The sequence below is a fragment of the Vicugna pacos genome, chromosome 9 (genome assembly GCF_048564905.1).
Source record: "Vicugna pacos chromosome 9, VicPac4, whole genome shotgun sequence".
In the NCBI taxonomy this organism is placed as follows: Eukaryota; Metazoa; Chordata; class Mammalia; order Artiodactyla; family Camelidae; genus Vicugna; species Vicugna pacos.
This window is the reverse complement of record NC_132995.1, coordinates 58,881,886-58,898,546: the sequence shown is the minus strand read 5'-3', so window position 1 is coordinate 58,898,546 and position 16,661 is coordinate 58,881,886. Positions and strand designations below refer to the sequence as shown.

Sequence of the window (16,661 nt, the reverse complement as noted above, 5' to 3'; positions counted from 1 at the left end):
GGTCTCTCTTGGTCTTCAACTCTCTCATAGTTCCAGGAGTTATGCTATCTAATCTTGTCACTGGCACTTTCATTCTTGCATCTATTGCCTAAGATCCTTCCAGGCCTAAATCAAATGGCTTTAATTCTTCAGATCTCAACTCAGTCCTTCACCTGGGAAGCTTTCTGAAACCTCTCAGTTTTGGTTAGGTTCTTTTATTACATACCATCATAAAATTGTGTTCTTTCACAAATTTATTTCATTTATAATGATGTGTTCATCCATATGATTATGAGATTATTTTGTTTCCCCCAGGAGACATTAAAGTCCACAAGAGTAGAGAAGTGTTTGTTTTCGTTACCATTGGTCCCTAGCACCTGCAGAGTGCCTGAAAAATAGTACATATTCAGTAAATATTGTGAAACAATGAATAAAGCCATCAGATTCTTTTGATCAAGTTCCCTTAGTTTGAATTTGAAAGCTCCTCAGTTTGGTTCTGATGGTTAGCCAGATGTGGGGACCATTGCATTACATATGCTAGAAGGTCCTGTTTAACATCCTGGACTGGGTCAGCAGGTGGAAATATGACAGAAGAAAAGCATGCTATCATTTATTAAATACTGTGTCCACCAGCTTTTTTAGATGCTAGCTATAAAAACAAATCTGGTTGGTTTGAATGGAGAATCATTTATTTTAAAGATATTAGGTTGTGTACAGATCCACTAGGAAGACTGGAAAATCCAGTTCACAGTTGTGCAACCAGGAACGATGTTCAAAATCATGTTTGCAGAACTTGTCTAGTAAGAACATTACACCACTATCCTTATCCCTAGATGCTTCAGCTTGCTCTGCAGAGAGTTTTCAAGTATCTCTACTGTAGTTGCTCCAGGAATTTATTTGCAATTGCAGCCACTACTACAGGGCGAGTTCTGTGCAGTCTTTGCTATTGGGAAGAGTTGGGTGGGAAGGGTGATATCTAGGCAGCCGAGCTTAAGTCACAGGCCCGTGTTCTAGCTGCAAGGGAGGATGCCACATTTTTAGTTTCCATGGTGAAAGCTGGGCTCTGCCTTACCAAGAATCATAAGGAAAGGGACGTTTACAAACATAGTAAAAAGTCTCAGATACCAGGTGGCTAGAAAGAATGGTAAATGTTGTTTACAAATGCTTATGGTGGGCTATGCTAATTATTTCTTCCTCGGCTGTGTCCTCATAGTACTTTGTCTGCCTAGCAGTTATCATGTTTTACCCTGTGTAGTAGTTACATGTACACATGCCCTACTCCCTACCTAGAAAGGAATTCTGTTTTATTTATATTTGCTCTGCTTGAATAGCCAGTGAAGTGCTTAGTTTACAGTCAGGAGACCAGAGATTTGGCGCAGTTGTTAGTATTTGTTGAGAACTTCCTATTGAGGTGTGCTGTGAATTACTGTAAACTGAACTCAAATTTGTGATTAGAGAGGCTACTCTCTAAAATATTCTGATCTGAAAATTCTTTAATCTAGAGTTCTCATGTAGGTTTTAGTAAACCAAGTCCTGATACTATCAAATCTATAATTTTGAAATTCTGCATATTCAGCGATAATTATGGTGAATATTTCCAGAATGATTCCCTCTCTGAGACTTTAGTTTCACCACTCATAAATAATTAGAATTGTGTTAATTAACACTAAAACAACTATTTATACCATCTCTTCCTTTAACGCCTTCACTTTCTGTCATAGGTATTCTTTTTAGGCTGAAGAGAATAGATTTAGCTGTTCACTCTAATGTTTAGTGTTTAACTTCAGTTTGATAAAATACTTAAATGAGGGTACCAAGTGAAAAATGAGGTTGCTAAATGTTAATGTTTTAATGCTTTTAGTAACTATTAGGGACACTTCTGCATCTTGTCAAAATGATACAAATTCATTCTGGCAGGACTCAGAAGAGCTGCTAAAGAAGAGTCACTTGATTTAAAGAACAAGAAAGAGCAACTATCCTCCTCCACAGATATCTTAAAAGTACCCATTCTAACTCTAGCTTTAATGTAAAGGAAAGTGCCAAGTAGTCATAAACACCACATTAAAAATGTGAATAATATTTATCCTTACAATTAGAGCCTGAGCTGATCTGTCAATGCCCCATTAAACAAAAACAATCGGATAAGGCCAAAAACAGTATGCACAAATCCTGTGCATTTCTATACATTATGCCAAACATGATATTGATTAAGGAAAAGGGGAAGTATAATGAAAAGAAGCCTTAGAAGATTTAATTCTCTATTTTAAGGTGCATTTATATAAAATATGTGACAGTCTAAAACCAGTGGTGAAATTCGCAGGTAAAAACTGTCAGTGTCATAAATAGTGACTCTCAAATTCTCTCTGATATAATTTACTTCTCTAATTCATATAAAGGAGATTCGCCTGCTATTTAAACTAGGCTATTTTGTTTTTCTCAAAATAAAGCCTCTTAACTGGTGCTTCTGTAACTCTGCCACTTTGGAGAAAAAGAAATACTTTCTCCCGGCAGATTTTCACTAGTATTATGAGAAAATATTTGGCAGTATTATTTTACAAATTCTCTAGATAAGAAAATTGTAAGTAAACACTTTAGAAGCCTTTCTTGCCCTTGAAATTGAGATTATTATAAGATTTAATTTCTTCATTGGTTATTTTATTAATATGATTTTTTAAAATGTGTAATAGTCTGCAAAAGCTGAAGAAACTTTGTAAAATATTATTTAATGTTAATTAGAAGCCATATATTTTTGAAGGTGTTTCTTCATAAACTAGTGCTAATCAGTAAGATTTTTAAAAAATATTAAGTATAAGTTATAAATAGATAGGAATGTCCTTGTCATTATCTATAGTTTCTGCATTCTGAAAGGTCTGTACTACATTAATATATTAGAAACAACAAAAAGTGAAGAGGTAAATATTATAGAGAAAGTGTCAACTTTAGCTTCAATAAACATTTGTTGAGTAGCTCTTATGTGCAAATCACTGTATTAAGCACAAAGGAAATAAAAATAAATATGGTCTCTGTTTATAAGGTATACATGATTAATTTATTAGAGAAATATGAGTAAAAACAATTATAGCCCAGGAAGAGAAAGCACTAATAGATACATAAACAAAGTGCCAACTACTGGTGTTCAGATTTTCTCCTTCAAAACGAGAATAAATACGTCTTGAATTCAAAACAGAAAGTGTAAGATAATGAAGTCCTTAATTAGTATTTTGACTTTCTTGAATGCCAGAGGCATTACTTTATTACATCTTTACTTTTACTGCCTGGATAGTTAGCTCAGTTAGTTACCATAGCAGCCATTCATTTTTCATTTATTTATTTATTTAGTCAGTCAATCAAGAAATACTTATTGAGCATCTATTATGAGCCAGGACCTGTGATGGGCACTGGAAACACAACAGTGAAGAAGGTAGTCACAGACCCAGAGTCTAATGGAATAGTGATGAAAAAAGATCATGGACTGAATCACCCTAAGAACCTTTCCTGCTCCATAGCTACAGACTGACCCCCGTAGCCAGCAAAGTGCAGTGGTGAACTTAGAATAGAAGCACAAAGAACATGCTCAACTAGTGATCAGCCATTAGCATCATTTATGCATATAAAGCTTGAAATTCATCATTATCTCTCATATTTTGAATTAGCATTCTAGTTTTTTGCCTTATTTTTCTAACATTCTCAACTCCGTAAAATATGAAATCAGGAGAAAGGATTATAAGAGTGGAACACACTTTTTACAGGATTACAAAATTTTCCCATAAATCGCTTAAAACTTTGTGGCATTCTCATTGAATTCCAATAGAACAACCTTTTAGAATTGAATATTTAAATCTAATCTTTTGTTTTTGGATACAAAAACTGATAATTTTCCTTGTGCAATCTATAAGCATATCATAAACTAAGAAGTATGTCTTAAACTGTCTCCCATGCTCTTTTTTACTCAATCAACTAAAAATTAAGTAGAATAGGAAATAATATCTCTAAAGGTGGCTTGATTAAATAGGAATCTGATTCATATAGTTTATAGACATAAATAAGTAGCTGAAAACTCTGCTTTTCATATCAGTGAAAAGTATTGTTAAAATAATTACTCTTGTATAAAAGAATTCACATGACTGCCAAGAGAAATGCTGTAGGTCTTTAGGATTCTTTCATAATAAATGGAAAACAACAACAAAATAACTTTGAACACTCCTATAATTAGTTGCAGTAGCTTTTAAAGAGATGTTACTTTGCCCAGATCCTATTCTTTGTTTAAAAGTTGTTTGACAAGCAATTTATAAATGGTTAGAGGAGGTGGTTTCTGTTTCATTAATGAAGCTGATAATAGTTAATTACTAAAGTGGGGTAAAAAGTTCAAAACCAGATCAAGAATGAAAAGCCAATTATGTAGAAATGATCCAGCTGTACTAAATATGATTTCCTTTTACTATTAAAAACCTCAAAAATGTTTTAAAACACTTGATGAAAAAGCCAACCAAACCATCTCTCTTATAACCTTATTTTAACTTTGTTTAGAATTGAAAGCCACATCTAGTTTACTTTTCAAATTCAATGAAACAGGTCCAAAACACAAAATGGAATCACTTGATCTTAACGGAAAACAAAAATCAGTGCAACTTTAAGAGACATTCTTTTTGTTTGCCTAATATGTACATCAACTATAGAGACAGGATTTTCTTATTTTGAAATTGAGGTGAGATTCATATAACATAAAATTAACCATTTTAAAGTGAACATTTCAGTGGTATAGTACACTCAGTGTTGTACAACTACCACCTCTATCTAGTTCCAGAGCATTTCATCACCCCAAAAGGGAAGCCCATATACACTAAGCTATTTCTCCCCATTCACCCCACTCCTAGATCCTGGCAACCACCAATATGTATTCTGTCTCTATGGACTTACCTATTCTGGATATTTCAGAATGTGACCTTTTGTGTTTACTTTTGTTCACTTGATAATGTTTTTGAGATTCACTCACATTGTAGCATACGTCAGTATTTCATTCCTTTTTATGGTTTAATATTTCATTGTATTTTTATACCACAATTTGTTGATCCATTCATCTATTGATGGATGTTTATATTGTTTCCATTTTTTGGCTAAAATGAATAGTGCTGCTATGAACCTGTATTTATTAGAGTACCTGTTTGCATTTCTTTTGGGTATGTGCTACTTGGTCATGTAGTAATTCTATGTTTAACTTTTTGAGGAATCACCAAATGATTTCCACAAACTGCATCATTTTACATTCCCATCAGCAATATACAAGGGTCCTAGTTTCTCTACACACTTGCCAACACTTATTTTCTGTTGTTTAAATTGTTATAGCTATCCTAGGCGTTATGACGTAGTACCTCATTATGGTTTTGATTTGCATTTCCATAGTGGCTAATGAAGTTCAGCATCTTTTTATGCATTTTTTTTTGCCATTTGTATATCTTCTTTTGGGAAATGTCTAATCAAGTCCTTTGTCTATTTTTAAATTGAATTGCTTTCTTTTTGTTTTTGATTTGTAAGAGTTCTTTATATATTTTAGGTTCTAGACCTTCATCAGATATATGATTTTCGAATGTTTTCTCCATTCCATAGATTTTTTTCGCCTTGTTGGTAATGTTCTTTGATACACAAAGTTAACTTTTATGAAGTTCAGTTTATCTGTATTTTCTTTTGTTATTCATATTTTTGGTGTCATATCTAAGAAGCCATTTCCAAATTCAAGATCATGACAGTTTACTCCTGTGTTTCCTCCTAAGAGTTTTATGGTTTAGCTCTGATATTTAGGTTATGGACCCATTTTGAGCTAATTTTTTTAGTATGGTATGTGGTAGGGATCTAACTTCATACTTTTGCAGGTAGATAACGAGTTGTTCCAGCACTATTAGTTGAAGAGAGTATTCTGTTCCCACTGAATGGTATTGGCATGTGTGTTTATTAGAGTAGCTGTTTTCAGTTCTTTTGGATATGTACCATAGATATATGAGTTAAAGACTGTCTTTTGAATTCCTTCAAAACCAAGAGGATATTTTCATCTTACTACAATGATTCTCAAAAATTTGATCCCAGACTAATGAGGGTGTGACAATTTTCCAAGTTTTCTGTGGCATCATGTTGATAGCTTAAAATTGGCCATGCTGTGAGCATATACACCAGCGTTATCAAACGCTACAAATTAAATTTGTTTGTTTGTTTCTAGTGAGCTATTTCACTAACTCACCACTGCTTCCACTCCTGCCTTGCCTTACTAATTTTTAATAACTCTCTTAAGACTCAGCTTAAGTGAAATCTCACTCCAGAAGTCTTCACTCATTTCCCCAGGCCAAGCGTACTTCTTCTCTCTTTTCATAGATTAAGAGATTTATTACAGGGAGTTTGTTGACATGATTGTGGAGGCTGGCTAAGCAAGTCCAAAGTCTATATAGGCAGGTGATTAGGAAGGGAAAAATCACAAGCAGACCAGAACCCATGGGGACGAGTTTTCTGGAGTCTTCCTTTTCATTCTCTTCCCTCCCTGGATCATTAGTCTCTCCTCTCATCACTATGATCACTCTCATCATCTTACAAACATAGTCTACTACTTCATGTTAAAAACAACAACAATAAAACAAAAAATCTCCCTGGACTTTACAACCCAGTCTAGATACCATCTCACTTCTCTGCTCCTCTTCACAGCTAAACTTCTGGCCAAATAAATAGAAAATGTTTCTCCCCATGGTGTTTTACTACCTCATCTTCCATTCATTCCTTAAATAAAAATTTTAAATTAACTTAAATTTTTAAAAGTTGAGTTATAGTCAGTTTACAATGTTGTGTCAATTCCCATTCACTCTTCAATCCTCTGTAATCTGGTTTTAGTCTCATCACACTGTTAAAGCTGTTGTTGTCAAGGTCATCATGGCAGGCACTTTTGATTGCTTAAACCATCCATTCTCAGTCCCCCTTCTTCTTGTTCATTTTCACTGTAGAGCCTAGAAAATTTAACTTCTCACCTTCCCAGAGTTTCCCTTGCAGTTCAGGATGGCTGTGTTACATAGTTCTGACTAATGAGATGCAAAGTAATTCTGAAGATAGGAACAGTTTTTCTATTCTTAATAAAGGGACATATGTTGCTGGCACCACACCTTTCTTTTTCTTTTTTTTTTTTTTTCTGCCTTGTACTTGAGTCCAGAGCAATGATACCCACTTTACAGCCCTAAGGGAAAGTTCAAGGGAATCACAGAGAAGCAGGCTCTGACAATTGGCTCCCAACTAATGCCTTTAGCTGCCTACATCCAGACTTTTTGTTGTGTAGAAAAAAATGGCAGGTTCTTATTTGGGTTTAAGTGGATTTTTTGTTTGTTTCGTCACTCTGAAATTAATTCAATCATCAGTTACTTTCATGTTGAAAAGTTCATTGGAAATTTTTCTTTCTTTATCTTATATGTGTTTTCAGTAGCATTCTATAATATAGAATACCTTCTCTATGAAACATATATCTCCCTTTATTTCTTTGATGCCTTTCTTGGCTTTTCTCTTACCTTTTTAGCTACTCAATATATTTCGCTTGTTCAAGTTCCCCAAAGCAATACTTAAATATTAGAATTCCTCAAGGCTATGTTCTGCTACTTTTGTCTTCCTAGGTGATCTTACATAGTTCAACAACTTTAAATACCATCAATATCCTGAAAACTTTCAGATTGTTACTTCTAGCACTGACTTCTCTAAATTCCAGCCTCACAAATCAAATTCTCTGCATTCTAAATGCTTTACAAACATTTTAATCTCAGTATGTCCAAAGTTGAATTATCACTTTCCCTTAAAAATCCAGGTCTCTTCCATTCTTCTACATCCTAGTAAACTGTAATATAATACATCAACCAGAAACATGGGTGTAATCCATGATCCCTAATGTGGCAGGTACTATGGATTGGCTCACTTAGCACCCATTGCGATAAACTTCTCCCTGCTTTTCTCTACTTTAGAGACTGGAAAATAAAATATTCATTTCCTAGCTTCCCTTGCAGCTGAGTGGCCAGTGATACAGTTTTGATTAAGGAGATGTAAGTGAATGTCTCTGGAGGCGCTTAACTTTCTGAGTAAAGTCTCACTAAAAGAAAATCTTTGCAACTCTCCTTCTATCTTTCTTACTGGGACTCATCTGTGGTACCTGGAAGTACAACATCCATTTTGTGACCCTATAGTTCAAAGTAATATGTTAATGATGGGAGAGCAAGGAATAGAAGGATTTTGAGACACTGATGACATCTAATAAAACTGCTTACATTCAGAGTTACTTTTGTATGAAGGGAAAACCCTCTGATTAAGTCATTGTAGTAGAGTTTTCTGTTATTTGTAGCCAAATGCAATTTCTGATGCCAACCATCCAATCCATCAGCAAATCCTACAGTTTATACAGCGAAATACATCTTGAATCTGCCCACTTATCTCCTAGTCCATATCACTACCATCATCCTAGTCTTAGCTACCATCATCTCTTTCCTGGAGTACTATTATAATCACCTTACTGGTTACCTCACTTCTTATCTTTCTCTTCTCCCCATATAGCATCAGAATTATATGAAAATAAAATTCACTCATATAGTAGTTTAGTTAGGAATAGAGGAGAATTACCTCAACTTGGTAAAGGACAGCTATAAAAATCTTAGCTAACATCACACTTAATAGTGAAAAACTAAATGCTTTCTCCCTAAGATTAGGAGAAAGGTAAGGATGTCTGCTCTCACCATTCTTACTGAACATAGTACTTGAAGTTCTAGCCATTGTAAAAAGTCAAGAAAAAGAAATAAAGGCATATAGGTGAGAAAGGAATAAATAAAACTATTTATACTTGCAGATGATGACTGTCTACATAGAGAATTTCAAGGAATAGAAAAATCACTTTAGAACTAATAAGTAAGTTCAGCAAGGTTTCAAGATACAAGATGAACAGAAACATGCAGTCACATTTCTATATACCAACAATGAATATGAAGTAACTAAAATTAAAAACAGTGCCATTACAATCACTCCAGAGAAAATGAAGTACTCAGTTTATTTACTTAACAAAAGATGTACAGGATTTGTATGCTGAAATTTATGATGAAAGAACTCAAAGACCACCTAAATAAATGGAGAGATACACCATGGATTTGAAAGCTCAATGTAGTACAAGTGTCAGTTCTTCTCAAACTGATCAATAGATTTAATACAATTTTTATAAAAATCCCAGCAATTTTTTTGGTAGAAATAGACAAACGTATTTTAAAATTTAAATGAAAAAGCATAGGTTCCAGAATAACTAAAACAATCTTGACAAAGAAGGATAAAGTGGGAAGAATCCCTCCACTCAACATTAAGCCTTTCTCGATAGCAACCAAAACAGCATGGTACAGTAGTGGTGGAGAGGTAAGATGCATAAATCAACAGACAGAATAGAGAACCCAGAAACAGACTCACCCAGCTATGCCCAACTGAATTTTGACAAAGTGCAAAAGATATTCAACAGAGGAAGGATCACTTTTTCAACAAATAGTACTGGAGCAACTGAATATCCATAGACAAAAACAAAAAACAAAAAACCCTTTACTTAAACTTCATATCTTATAAACGTATTAACTAAAAGTGAATCCTAGATCTAAATGTAAAACTTAAAATATGGAACTTTCAGAAAAATACATAGGAGAAATTCTTTGGGATCTAGAGCTAGGTGAAGAGTTCTTAGATTTAACACTATAAGTACAATCCTTAAAAGGATAAATTGATAAATTAGACTTCATCAAAATTAAAAACTTTTGCTCTGCAAAAGACCCTATAAAGAGTATGCAAAGACACATTACAGATTAGGAAAAATATTTGCAAACCACATATGCAACAAAAGAGTAGTATCTAGAATATGTAAACAACCCTCAAAACTCAACAGTAAAAAGATAAACAATCCAATTAGAAAACGAGGAAAAGACATGAGCAGACATTTCTCCAAAGAGGATATACAGATGGCAAATAAGCATGTGAAAAGATGTACAATATGATTAGCTACCAGGGAAATGCAAATGAAAACCACAAAATATCACTACACATCTATCAGAAAGACTAAAATTAAAAATAGTAACAACATCAAATTCTGGCAAAGATGCAGAGAAACTGCATCACTCATACATTGTGAGTAGAAATGTAAAGTTGTACAGTTATTCTGGAAAAGTTTGGCAGTTTCTTATGAAATAAAATATACAAATATCATAAAACTAGAAATTATACTTTTGGGCACTTACCCCAGAATAACGAAAACACGTTCACACATAAATCTGTACACGAGTGCTCATAGCAACTTTATTCGCAATAGTAGAAAATAGAATTAACCTGTGAGTCCTTCCATGGGTGAATATTTAATCTGTGGTACTCCCATAACTATTCCCATAGACTACTACTCAGCAATGAAAATAAGTGATCTGTTGATGTATACAACAACTTGGATCAATCACTAGGGAATTATGCTGAAGAAAAAAGACAATGATAAAAGGTTATACAATGTATGAGCAATTATATAACATTTTGAAAAGACAAAATTTTACAAATGGAAGACGAAATAGTGGTTGCCAGAGGTTAGGAACGGGGAGAGGGAATGAGGAGGTGGGTGTGGTTAAAACAGGGTAGCATGAGGGATTCTGATATTGGAACTATTCAGTATCTTGACTGTGTGATGGCTACATGAACCTACTACAGGTGATACAATCGTAGAGAACTTAATCCACATATATAAATAAGTACAGGTAAAATTGGGGAACTCTGAATAAGGTGGTTTATATCAATGTCAAGATCCTGGTTGTGATGTACCACAATTTTGCAAAATGTTACCATTGGGGGAAACCAGATTAAGCATATGTGTTCGATACTCTGTATTATTTCTTACAACTGCAAGTGAATCTATAATGATCTCATTAAAAATCTCAATTAAAAGCAAGCCAACAAATGTTCTTACATACATTCAAGAAATCAATCATCTAAGTTATAAATAATAAATAAAATGTGTAAGCACTTTTGACTGTCCTTTGTTATTGAATTACTGCATTCTGTTGATTTTATTTTGTGGTTGGCTTTATTCCTTTGATAAAAATGTAAGTTTAAAAAGCTAAAGCTCTAAACTGTTTTTAGAAACAATGAACTGTGCATGTATGTAAATTTTTAAATGGTTATATCTCTCAATGAGTTGCTCTTCCTAGAATAAACTTTGTTTATCCCCCAAAATAATAGCATATTATCCAATTAAAAAAACCCAGCAAAACAAAAAATATACTTCAGATTGTGTCTTTTATGCTTAAAATCATTTAATGATTTCTTATTACACCCAGAAGGAAATTCAGACTTCTAAGGCTCTTACAATCTGGTTTGATTTTCTCTTCAGTCTCCTCTTGTTCTAGTCCTGTATTCTGTCACCATTCACCATACTGGCCTTCTTTTGGTGTTAAATAAGCCAACATACATCACTAAACAAGCCAACATACGTAAATGTGCTGTTCCCACTAAAACACTCATCCCTCAGCTTTTTCTGTGGCTGGCTGTTCCTCATCCTTTAGGTCTTGTCTTAGATGTCACTTTCTTAAAGAGCCTTCCTTAATGATGTCCTAACTTTGCAGCAAACAAATGGGTTAGATTTGTAACTCAGGTTATTTGTAACTGATAAGGTAATGTTAGTATTTTAAATGGCGTGTATCTATCCATACAGACTAGCTATGTATTGAGTGACAGTATAAAAGAATACATTTCAAGAAATTTCCTCATTTTTGATTATTAAGAAATATCGGTGAACTGTGATTATAAATAGAACACTCAGGTGACAGTAGCCTGTGTAAAATTAAAAAAATATATTCTCCTTTTCTTATTTTAAAATATCAACATATATTTGCATGTCTTTAAGTACCTTAGAATGAGTACTATGCTAATGTCAGTAAGTCTGGAATATTATTATAAACCAGGGAAGTACATGTAAAATTTTGTAGCTATCAAGTTCTGGATGAGTTAGTCTTTGTGAAACTAAACAAAGAAGATGATTAACAAATGAACTGTAGTATCTCAGATATAATTAGTGTGGGACTGAAGGTATGAGTGGTCAAGATAATATGAATAAGCGAAAAGTTTGAATCAAATGAGTATGTGAAAATATATTATTTTAATACAGAAACCACTAATTTTGCTTATAATCAGAGGTTAAAATTGGGACTTATCTCAACAATAAAATTTATGAATTATTCCTGACATTTGTATACTGATAGTGAAAGGGTAGTGTTCTCTTAAGGAACAAATGCTCCTGATAAATATTTAGAAGTTAAGCATTGCTTTTAAAAAATATCAAGTAGTATATGTTTGTTTAGCTATTTTTCAATGTAAGGCTGCTAGTAGAATATCACTTCTTTGAGACATAATTTGAAGCCTATTTTTGAAATATTTTAGGATCAACACAAATGAATTACAATGCTGTGATTATTATTTGGTTCACTAATTAAAATTCACAGATACAAGGCCTATTATTTTAAAAAGTAAACGAAACTCCACATGACGTGACTTGCAGAATTTACCGTGAATTCTGCCCTGTGGTAGATGAAGACCTTTGAAGAATTCATCATCAGTATTATAGTTTGAAGGCAGAAACTGGAGGTGGACAAGATCAGATGCCAGGAAAGGTAAAGGTGTATACTGAAGCTGTCACCGTGAATTCTGCCCTGTGGTAGATGAAGACCTTTGAAGAATTCATCATCAGTATTATAGTTTGAAGGCAGAAACTGGAGGTGGACAAGATCAGATGCCAGGAAAGGTAAAGGTGTATACTGAAGCTGTGCCATATTTATGCAAAAGTGGAACTGGGTAGGACTAAGACAAGATTAAAAAAAGTGAGTCATCAGGTCAGAGGAGGTGTGACCAGGAAGATGGAGTTTAGTGGTGAAACATGTTTGTAAACTTGCGTCTGTAGAAATGCCTTAAAGGGATGAGACTATGAGCCTGGTATCCAACAAACTTTATTTATGTAAGTGCCATGAAAAAATCATAGTGAAATTATTTATAAATCCTGTTCAGCTGCTTGGATTTTCATTGAGTTTCATCTCTGCTACTAAGTAGTTGTGAGAACTTGGACAAGAAGTAGTATTTATTTGTATTGCAGTTTTTCTTTGCCAAAAACATGAGACAGTTGGATTAGATGACTTGTATACATCTAACATTGTAGCAATCTATGAATTATTATTCACGCTGTTATTTGGTTTAACAAGTTCACTTTTTTGTAGGTAATGAAAAAATAAACTTCAAGTTTGTTATAGCACCTGTGTTAGTGGAGTGTGAATTTAATGAAGGTTTTTTTCCTTCCTGTATCTATTACTCAGTAGTTTGCAGAGACTAATGTTTTGTATTCAAAATGGGACAATGGAAAATGCAATCAAGAAAACAAAATATTTGCTAAGTAAACAATAAGGGACTCTGGGAGAATGTGACCTGAAAGTCCCAAAGGCTTCTATCACTGATGATCTGGTTATTATTTGATTTATGTTAGCCTGTAACTGCCCTTGTTTTGACCCGAGAGGATTGTGTGGAAAGTTTGTCTCTGAGATAAGCTGAAGCATTTCTCTGCAGATTGTCTGGAGCCTAAGTGTATGCAGCGTGCCCCGCTTTCCACTCCTTGATAAATAGGGAAAAGGCCCAGTTTGCTCCAGCTGGAAAGTTAAAGTCATTGCTAAATCTACCTCTACTCATACTGTGAGGAAAAGGACAATCTCTAGTAATATCACTGAACTGTGAGTATTTTGTTTTCTCTAAAATAAGAAAAATGTGTTTTTGCTGTCTAAATTAAATATGTTAATTTTGTCTACAATTTACTTGAAACTATTATTAAATTGTATGATATTAATAAATTAAAGGGTATTTCTTGAGATGTTTAGTTTCCACTAACATTAACTTAATTTTTTCAAGGTGAATAAGCTAATTGTTGTTACTACAGTAGTCAAACTGTAAAAAGCATTTTCCCTTTGAAAATAAGACATTTAATTAAGTAAGGTAGATTATGCAATAATTTGGTTCTTTCTTAAAGAATGATAAAGTAACTTGGGACTGTAGTTGGACTTGATATTTGATGTAATACTATAAATCACTTCACAATAATCTTTACTGTTGTATTTTAAAAATGAAACTTATTTTTAAATCAAGATCTTATTGGTAAAATATATTTTATTTTTTTGAGCAATAGTTACATGTAAATTCAAACCAACTTCAAATATATTCTGATAAAGGTGTATTCAGGGAATTATAATTCTATTGAAAATTCTATGATGCAATAATTGCAAAAATTGTTCCAAATTATGGAAATAGACACAAAATATATTTATATGCCTCTGAAGTACATAAAATATTAATTTCATAGTCATGAATTTTCTAAATACTTAGTTTATTTTCTTTCTATCTTAAACTGTGAAAGCTACTTGACATGATATTAAATACTTTTTTCATTTAAATCTGTATGTGGATTATATGATTCCATTTATATGAAATGTCTAGAATAGGCACATCCATAGGAACAGAAAGTTGCTTAGTGGTTGCCAGGAACTGGCGAGAGGCAGGAATGAGGTGTGATTCTTACAGGTGTGGAATTTCATTTTGGGGTGATGAAAATGCTCTGGAATTATATAGTGGTAATAGCTGCACACTCTGAATATTCTAAAACCTACTGAACTGTATAGTGAATTTAAAAGAAGGAATATTATGTTCTGTAAATTACATCTCAATAAAGCTGTATAATAAAACTATGAGAAGACTTCACAGTGTAAAATCCTCCCTGTACTCTAAAGTTAAAGGATAGATTCTTATGAAGGAATCAAGAAGCCTTAATTTGCGTTATTATTCAAATATATTCTTTTCATTTTTCCTGGTTCCAGTAAGTTCAAAGAGTTTTGGCTCAAAGAAACACTACCATAAAAAATCCTTTTAATAATTATGCATCATAAAGCACTATCACTCATTTTTGAGTAGAGGCTACTATGAAAACTTAAATGTTTTCCTTGTGAAGCAATCTACTTTTCAATTATGTCCATTTTAAGCAGTGAATTATTCATGATTCAAATGACATATATTGCAAGAGTAAAAATGTAAAAACTGTGAAATTCTTTAACATACAGATGTAGTTTTCAGAAATCAACGTTTTTCCTGTTAAGGTTGAAGATATATGAAGAGTTACTAAGGACAATTTATGGTTAAAGCAGAGGATATGCAAATTCATTTATGCAATTAGGCAGCTTTTCAGTAACATGGCTATCATGATCTGTGAAAAGCACGGTTTTTTATAAAGTCATATTTGTTAAAGAAAAATATAGACTTTGCCCATGCCAAATTGATCCTCTTGATAAAATCTCCTCTCTGAACTGAGTTATTTTCTCTTTAAGTAAATATTTACTGGGAAAGATAACCAAATGAATCATTCCAAGCCCACTGTAACTTTTCTCTTTATTTTAATAGGATAGGAAGTTTTTGATTACATATCTCTCTCTATGTCGTTAATAATTACTTAAGTGTTTTAAGCTAATTTTATAAACACACTCTGAAAGATTTGTTTTACCATGAATACATATTATAATACTTCTATTAAACATTTAAAAGTACAAAGAAAAATTTAATTAGTGAAAATTTTGTGTAGAAAATAATGTAACTATTACTATAGCATATAAAATAGGTAAATATTTCATAATTTAAAAGGCACATTTTACTCAGTGGCTTATTTATGTATATTTCCCATATATACCCTGGTATATAAGCATACCTCATTTCATGGCACTTTGTTGCACTTTGTAGATACTGAGATTTTTACAAATTGTGGCAACCCTGCATCGGGCAAGTCTGTTGGCATTATTTTTCCAACAGCATTTGCTCACTTTGTGTCTCTGTGTCACATTTTGGTAATTCTCATATTTCAAACTTTTTTATTATTATTATATTTGTTATGGTGATCTGTGATCATTGATCTTGTTTGTTTTTTTGGGGGGGATAATTGGGTTTTTATTTATTTATTTATCTTTAATGGAGATACTGGGGATTGAACCCAGGACTTTGTGCATGCTGGGCATGCACTCTACCACTAAACTATACCCTCCCCCTGATAACTGATCTTTGATGTTACTATTGTAATTGTTTTGCAGCACCAGGAACCCATGCCCCTATAAAACAGTGAATTTAATCAATAAATGTATGTGTTCTCACTGACCCACTAAATGGCTGTTGCCCATCTCTCCTCTCCTTGGGCCTCTCTATTTCCTGGGACACAATTATATTGAAATTAGGCCAATGAATAACCCAACAATGCTTATAAGTGTTCAAGTGAGAGGAAGAATCTCATGTCTCTCACTTTAAGTCAGAAACTATATGTGATTAAGCTTAATGAGGAAGATATGTCAAAAGCTGAGTCAGGTCAAAAGCCAGGCCTCTGTGCCAAACAGTTTGCCAGGCTGTGAATGCAAAGGAAAAGTTCTTGAAGGAAATTAAAAGTGCTTCTCCGGTGAACACACGAATGATAAGAAAGTAGAACAGCCTTATTACTCATAGGGAGGAAGTTTTAATGGTCTGTACAGAACAGCAAACTAGCTACAACATTCCCTTAAGCCAAAGCCTAATCCAGAGCAAGGCCCTAACTCCCTTCAATTCTATGAAGGCTAAGATTGATGAGGAAA

At 33.3% G+C, this 16,661-nt stretch overlaps 1 protein-coding gene across 2 annotated transcripts in view; it reads left to right on the top strand.

Moving 5' to 3' along the window:
• The window catches only part of LOC102540174 (bile acid receptor-like), a 60,635-nt gene that overhangs the window by 31,224 nt on the left and 12,750 nt on the right, over window positions 1-16,661 (top strand). The window contains exon 2 of one of the 2 annotated variants that reach the window (XM_031680529.2): window positions 13,585-13,745. The exons of the other annotated variant lie outside the window; for it this stretch is intronic. The gene's annotated coding sequence lies outside the window, so the exon portion shown is untranslated. The remainder of the gene's footprint in view (window positions 1-13,584; window positions 13,746-16,661) is intronic. 2 annotated transcript variants of the gene reach the window in all.